This window comes from Pyxicephalus adspersus, chromosome 2 (assembly GCF_032062135.1).
Source record: "Pyxicephalus adspersus chromosome 2, UCB_Pads_2.0, whole genome shotgun sequence".
Taxonomy (NCBI): domain Eukaryota; kingdom Metazoa; phylum Chordata; class Amphibia; order Anura; family Pyxicephalidae; genus Pyxicephalus; species Pyxicephalus adspersus.
This window is the reverse complement of record NC_092859.1, coordinates 58,703,268-58,708,535: the sequence shown is the minus strand read 5'-3', so window position 1 is coordinate 58,708,535 and position 5,268 is coordinate 58,703,268.

The window sequence follows — 5,268 nt, the reverse complement described above, 5'->3', positions numbered from 1 at the left end:
GACATGACAGTGATAACCCAGTGGCTAACCATGAAAACATTCTATATCTTGATTTTACAAAACATCACTCAACATTGTAGTGCAAACATAATATACCAGCGATATATACCAGGTTTAACTTTTTCAGTGGTAGCTAGTTTAAAACAAATTATATTATGTAAGGTAACGCAACTCTAACAAAGAGTCAAGATTGTCTCTACACACAAGGCAAGCCTATGGCACATTACTACTGGGTGTGGGGGACTAACCCCTCTATAAGACAACTAAGACTCAGAGAAAGTCTGCATACATCATCTTACCACTCGGATATGGTAGTGTTGGATCTCGTGTGCCCTTGGCTCTTGCGTTCAGCAAAAACATCACAAACCTAACGCATCACATGAGCAAGCAAGATTTGTAAGTTCGATCTCGCGGTGAATCGGGCCTTTCTCGCTTACCAAATGTTTAAGCGGGAACAGCTTTGTGATTTGCCATGAGGTGGTGTTCTCACCGAATGAACGGAGGAAAAAGCAGGCGGTGGTAATTGCGAGCTCCCGGGATTCACAGCAAGGTCCAGCTGCCCAATCAGGAGAGATCTGAGCACAGGCATATATTCAGGGAAAGAGGGAGGGGTTAGTATACTCCATCTTGTGTTCTGTGTGAAGCACAGAAGCAGGGAGAGAAGTGGATTGTGACAGGGATAGGTTAGGAGCCCTCTGTATATATACAGATAGAGCAGTTTTTGATGGTACTTGTTCCTATATACCAAAGAAGCCAGTGTACTATAGAATAATTTTTGTCCTACTCTCAAAAAAATACAGATATTTCAGTCTTTGATACCTCTTGCTATTTAGCAAACAAGCCAGTTTGCTACAGAAAAATTTCTGTCTTACTCGAAAAAAAATACAGATACCTCTAGCTATTTACCAAGGAAGGCTGTTTGATAAAAAAACATTTCTGTCTTACTATATAAAAAATACAGATATTTCAGTGTTTGATACCTCTTGCTATTTAACAAAGAAAACGGTTTGGTAAAAAAAAAAAATTCTGTCCTACTATATAACATATACAGATATTTCAGTGTTTGATACCTCTTGCTATTTACCAAAAAAGACAGTTTGGTACAGAAAAAATACTGTTCTACTATAAAAAAAAAATACAGAGATTTCAGTGTTTGATACCTATTGTGGACTGGGTCTCAGGGGGCTCAAGTGCAGCAGGCTCTTCTTCTGCAGCAGCAGCAACCAGCACAGCTGTGACAGGAGCAAAGACAGGAGTTAGCTTTGCTAATGTGCCTGTACCTCCCGATGATTCTCCCTTGTTGTTTGACTAACACCCTGAGGATCTGACAGTGCAAATTTCAGAGCAAGAGGCAGACTTTGAGACCCTTGGAGAGTGTGGTCAGCACTTGCTGGACAAGGGTTCTGGATAAATGGCTGGATTTGCAGAGGTTAACTTAAAACATGAAAATGAGGATGATGATGACTGTGATGTCACCTGGGAACCACCGGTGTGTGTAAGGGCTAGCAGCAGTTCCAAAACGTAACATAGAGGAAAGGCGGCAGCAGCAGCAGCAAAGAACTGGATAAGGAAGGGGCCGCCAATCTGCCTCATATGAGTCCCAAGGAAGATACAGAGGAGTGGGCACAAGCAGAGGAACAGTCAGAGACGATGTAATCATGGGGCAGGTGGAGCTGGAGCAGACGCAGGGCACCCAACAGACGCAAAGGCAGGCTAGGAGAAAGAGCAGCAGAGTGGTTGCACGAACCTCTCCAGTGTGGTCCCTTTTTCACGCTGAAGGACGATGACGGGTGCATAGCAATTTGTATCCTGTGCCACAGGCACATCTGCAGATGACAGGCCGGATCACATTTAGGTACAACATTCCTGCTTTCCCACATGCGCAAGAACCACAAACCAAAGTGGGAGCAGTACTTGCGTTCTCTTGAAGGAGGTGCAACCACGTCATCCTCTCTTCTTCCACCTACATTGACTCCTTCCCCACCTCCAACTATCATTGCTACTATGTCTAAGGAGGTTGGTGCCAGCTAGACTTCTAGCGGCGATGAAGTATTAGCTTCTGCCCGCAGGTTTTGTGGCTTTAGACGACGTTTGTCGCCGCAAGATGGGTACTCCAGTGACCCCTTCAGCTTCCCTAGCTCCCAGTCCTTTCAGCCCACTCTACCGGAGTTCTGCACAAGGCATCAGGCTTTGGGCCCAACCAACAAGAGTCATCGAACTAAATGCACATCTAGCCAAACTATTGGCCTTGCAGCTACTGCCGTACAGCATTGTGCTCCCTTTCTTGCCGCCTTTGCCGAGCGGCGGTGGAATATACCAAGCAGGCATTACTTCTCCTGCACAGATGCTCCCAGTTCACATGCACATGTAACGGAAAACCTCTCCCGGGCATTGGCATTCTCGGTGTCTAGCCAAATCCGCATCACCATGGACAGCTGGACATAGCCAGGCACATAGCTCAGTGGGTGATAGTCTGCAAGAGGCATTACAGCACCTGGTACCCCTGCCCAGGGGAGTGGTGGGAAACCAAGGACCACCCAGTCCTCTCCCTCCTCCTCCTCCTGCATTCTCTCTACCGTCAATCTCTCTCTTTTCGAAACTCCTCCTGAAAGGCCAACAGCAGAGGGCACTGTAGTTAAGCGGGCACGCCACTACGGCTGCCTCAAGCACACACTTTGCCAGGCAGTGCTGAACATGGTGTCCTTGGGGGAGAAAAGCCACACCGCCAGAGAACTCTTGTCTGCATTGCACAGAGAGGTTGAGGCTTGGCTGACGCCCTCCCGGCTCACAACAGGCAATGTAGTGTGCTACAACGGGGCCAACCTTGTGGCCAAGCTGTGCATGGGCCGCATAACACATGTGCCTTGTCTTGCGCACGTACCGAACCTGGTAGTGCAGAAGTCCCTCCGCACGTACACAGGACTGCAGGACTTACTGAGGCAGGTTCGCTCCATCTGCAGCCATGTCCGCCAATCCCCTACTGTCGCCCTGGCGCTTAGGGAGATCCAGTGCCAACAGAAGCTGCCACCGCATAGACTCATTTGTGACACTGTGACTAGATTGAACTCCACTCTGCACATGCTCCAACATCTGTGTGTGTGAGCAAAAGCTAGCTATCTGCCATTACTTGGTCAGCGTGGTGCATGGAGGCAGCAGGGCCCTTGGTACAGCCAAACAACTGAGCTATATTACCAGTGACCAGTGGCTGCAGATGGAGACACTGTGCAAGGTACTGTCCCCATTTGAGCAGGCCACAAACGTTGTGAGTCGGGAGCCGTCTGGCTGGAACTATGTCATACTCATCATCTTTCTGCTTGATAATACCCTCTGTTGCCTGATGGAAAGTGGCGATGGGAGAGGAGGGGAAGAAATGGGGGAGGAGAATGAGGGTGACCTTACACTCCATAGCGCACAGCCAGCATCAGGAGGAGCAAGAAGGGACACTGGCCAGAATCAGGATTTTCAGGAGGAGGAGCAGGAAGATGATTATGATGATGAGAGAGACCATGTTGGGGCTGCTGGACAGGACCTGTCCAACCCGCATTTGTGCTGTCACGCCCCAGGCATTGTGCGGGCGATGGAACAACAGGAACTACTGCAGCTTGAAGAGGATAAGGTGGGTGATGAGGAGAAAGATGTTCTGGCGCCTACTGAGGGACAGGTGGAGAATGAGCCCAGGGAACCCCTGTTTCATTTTTGTGTCCACATGTTGCGATGCCTACGGAGGGACCCCCGCATTTGCAGCATCAAACACCTGGATGATTACTGGCTGGCCACCCTTCTGGATCACTGCTACAAAGACAAAATGTCACAGTTTCTGCCCAACCTGGCGCAAGAGAAAGAAAAGGTTACACGCCTGAGCAGAACACTATGCGCCTGGCTGTGTGAGGAGTTCTGCGTGCCATATTCCACACAGGGAGCCCAGGCGGACACTGCCTGCACCGTATACTGCTGTAGCAGCAGCAGCAGCAGCAGCAGCAGTAGTGGCAGCAGGCTGCACACATCCAAAAACTTAGGCCAAGGCAGGGGGGATTTTCTGGATGCCTGGCAAAACATGATGCGGCCACCACCAACAAGTGAAGTGCGGGGGCATAACCATCCAGAACGGATGAAGCACATGGTGCATGGTTACGTTGGCTCTTCTCTGGCTGGTAGTGGTGTTGACGACAGCAGTTATGAGGAGGATGCCTGTCCTGACAATAGTGACACCATTCATTTTTGGGTCAACAGGCTTGAAATCTGCCCACAGTTGGCACAGTATGCCATCAAGCTTCTTTCGTGCCCGGCATCCAGTGTTCTGTCCGAAAGTGCCGCTGACGGAGTGGTCACGGATAACCCATTGTGACTGTCGGAAAATGTCAATCTTCTCACCTTTTTGAAAATGAACGAAAGGTGGGTTACTAACAACTATCATATCCCCACTGCAGATGTCACTAATTGACTGACACAAGTACTCACTGGCCAACCTGGATGCTGCTGTGAACCAACACTGCTCCTGTGCTCAGTATGTGGCTGCCTATCACCAACACCCTGTCAGCTGAGCCTGCCTCAGTTGAATTTTTTGCTAGTTATCGCAATGTTCAGGGGTGGCATTCATTGCCAATGTATTGCTTGCCATTGCGCCAGCTAGGAATGTACTTTTTCATTTCTGCTGCTTCCAGAAGGCGGACAAACTGCAGATAAAAACCCCCGGTACTGCCACACTGATAGGTACCATTGCCTTTGCCTAATTTTTCAGCTAAGTATTGTACGATTGAGGGTTGGCATTCATGGCATCCACTTCATGATGCAAACTAGCAATATCGTCTACCTTCCTACCTCTTTCGGCACCACAGACCAAAGCAACAGTGCTGGCGCACAAAACATCTTGGTCTGGCCCTGTACAAATTTCAGATATTTGTATTACAAATTATTTAAAACAAGGGGAAGAAACACAAGCGGAATAATTTCTTTTAGAAATACATTTTTCCCTATAAGGGAGAGTTTTTTTGCAAACCCTGGAAAGTCATATATCAAAAAAGTAAGTACAGTCCAAAGACAGGTTTTTTTGGCAGAACAAATATTTTGTGTTGAGCATGATTCTTAAATGGTACAGAATCAAACATATTCGTTTGCATCAACAATACAATTATTACGGTACTGCCTCATTTCTTGAGGTTAGGTACCCGTTTTAGCTGGACATAGATCACCTACTTGGTGGTTTCCATCAGTTTTTTAGAACATGTCACGTTATGCCAAATGGTATGTGCAAAGAATGCAAGTCATAGG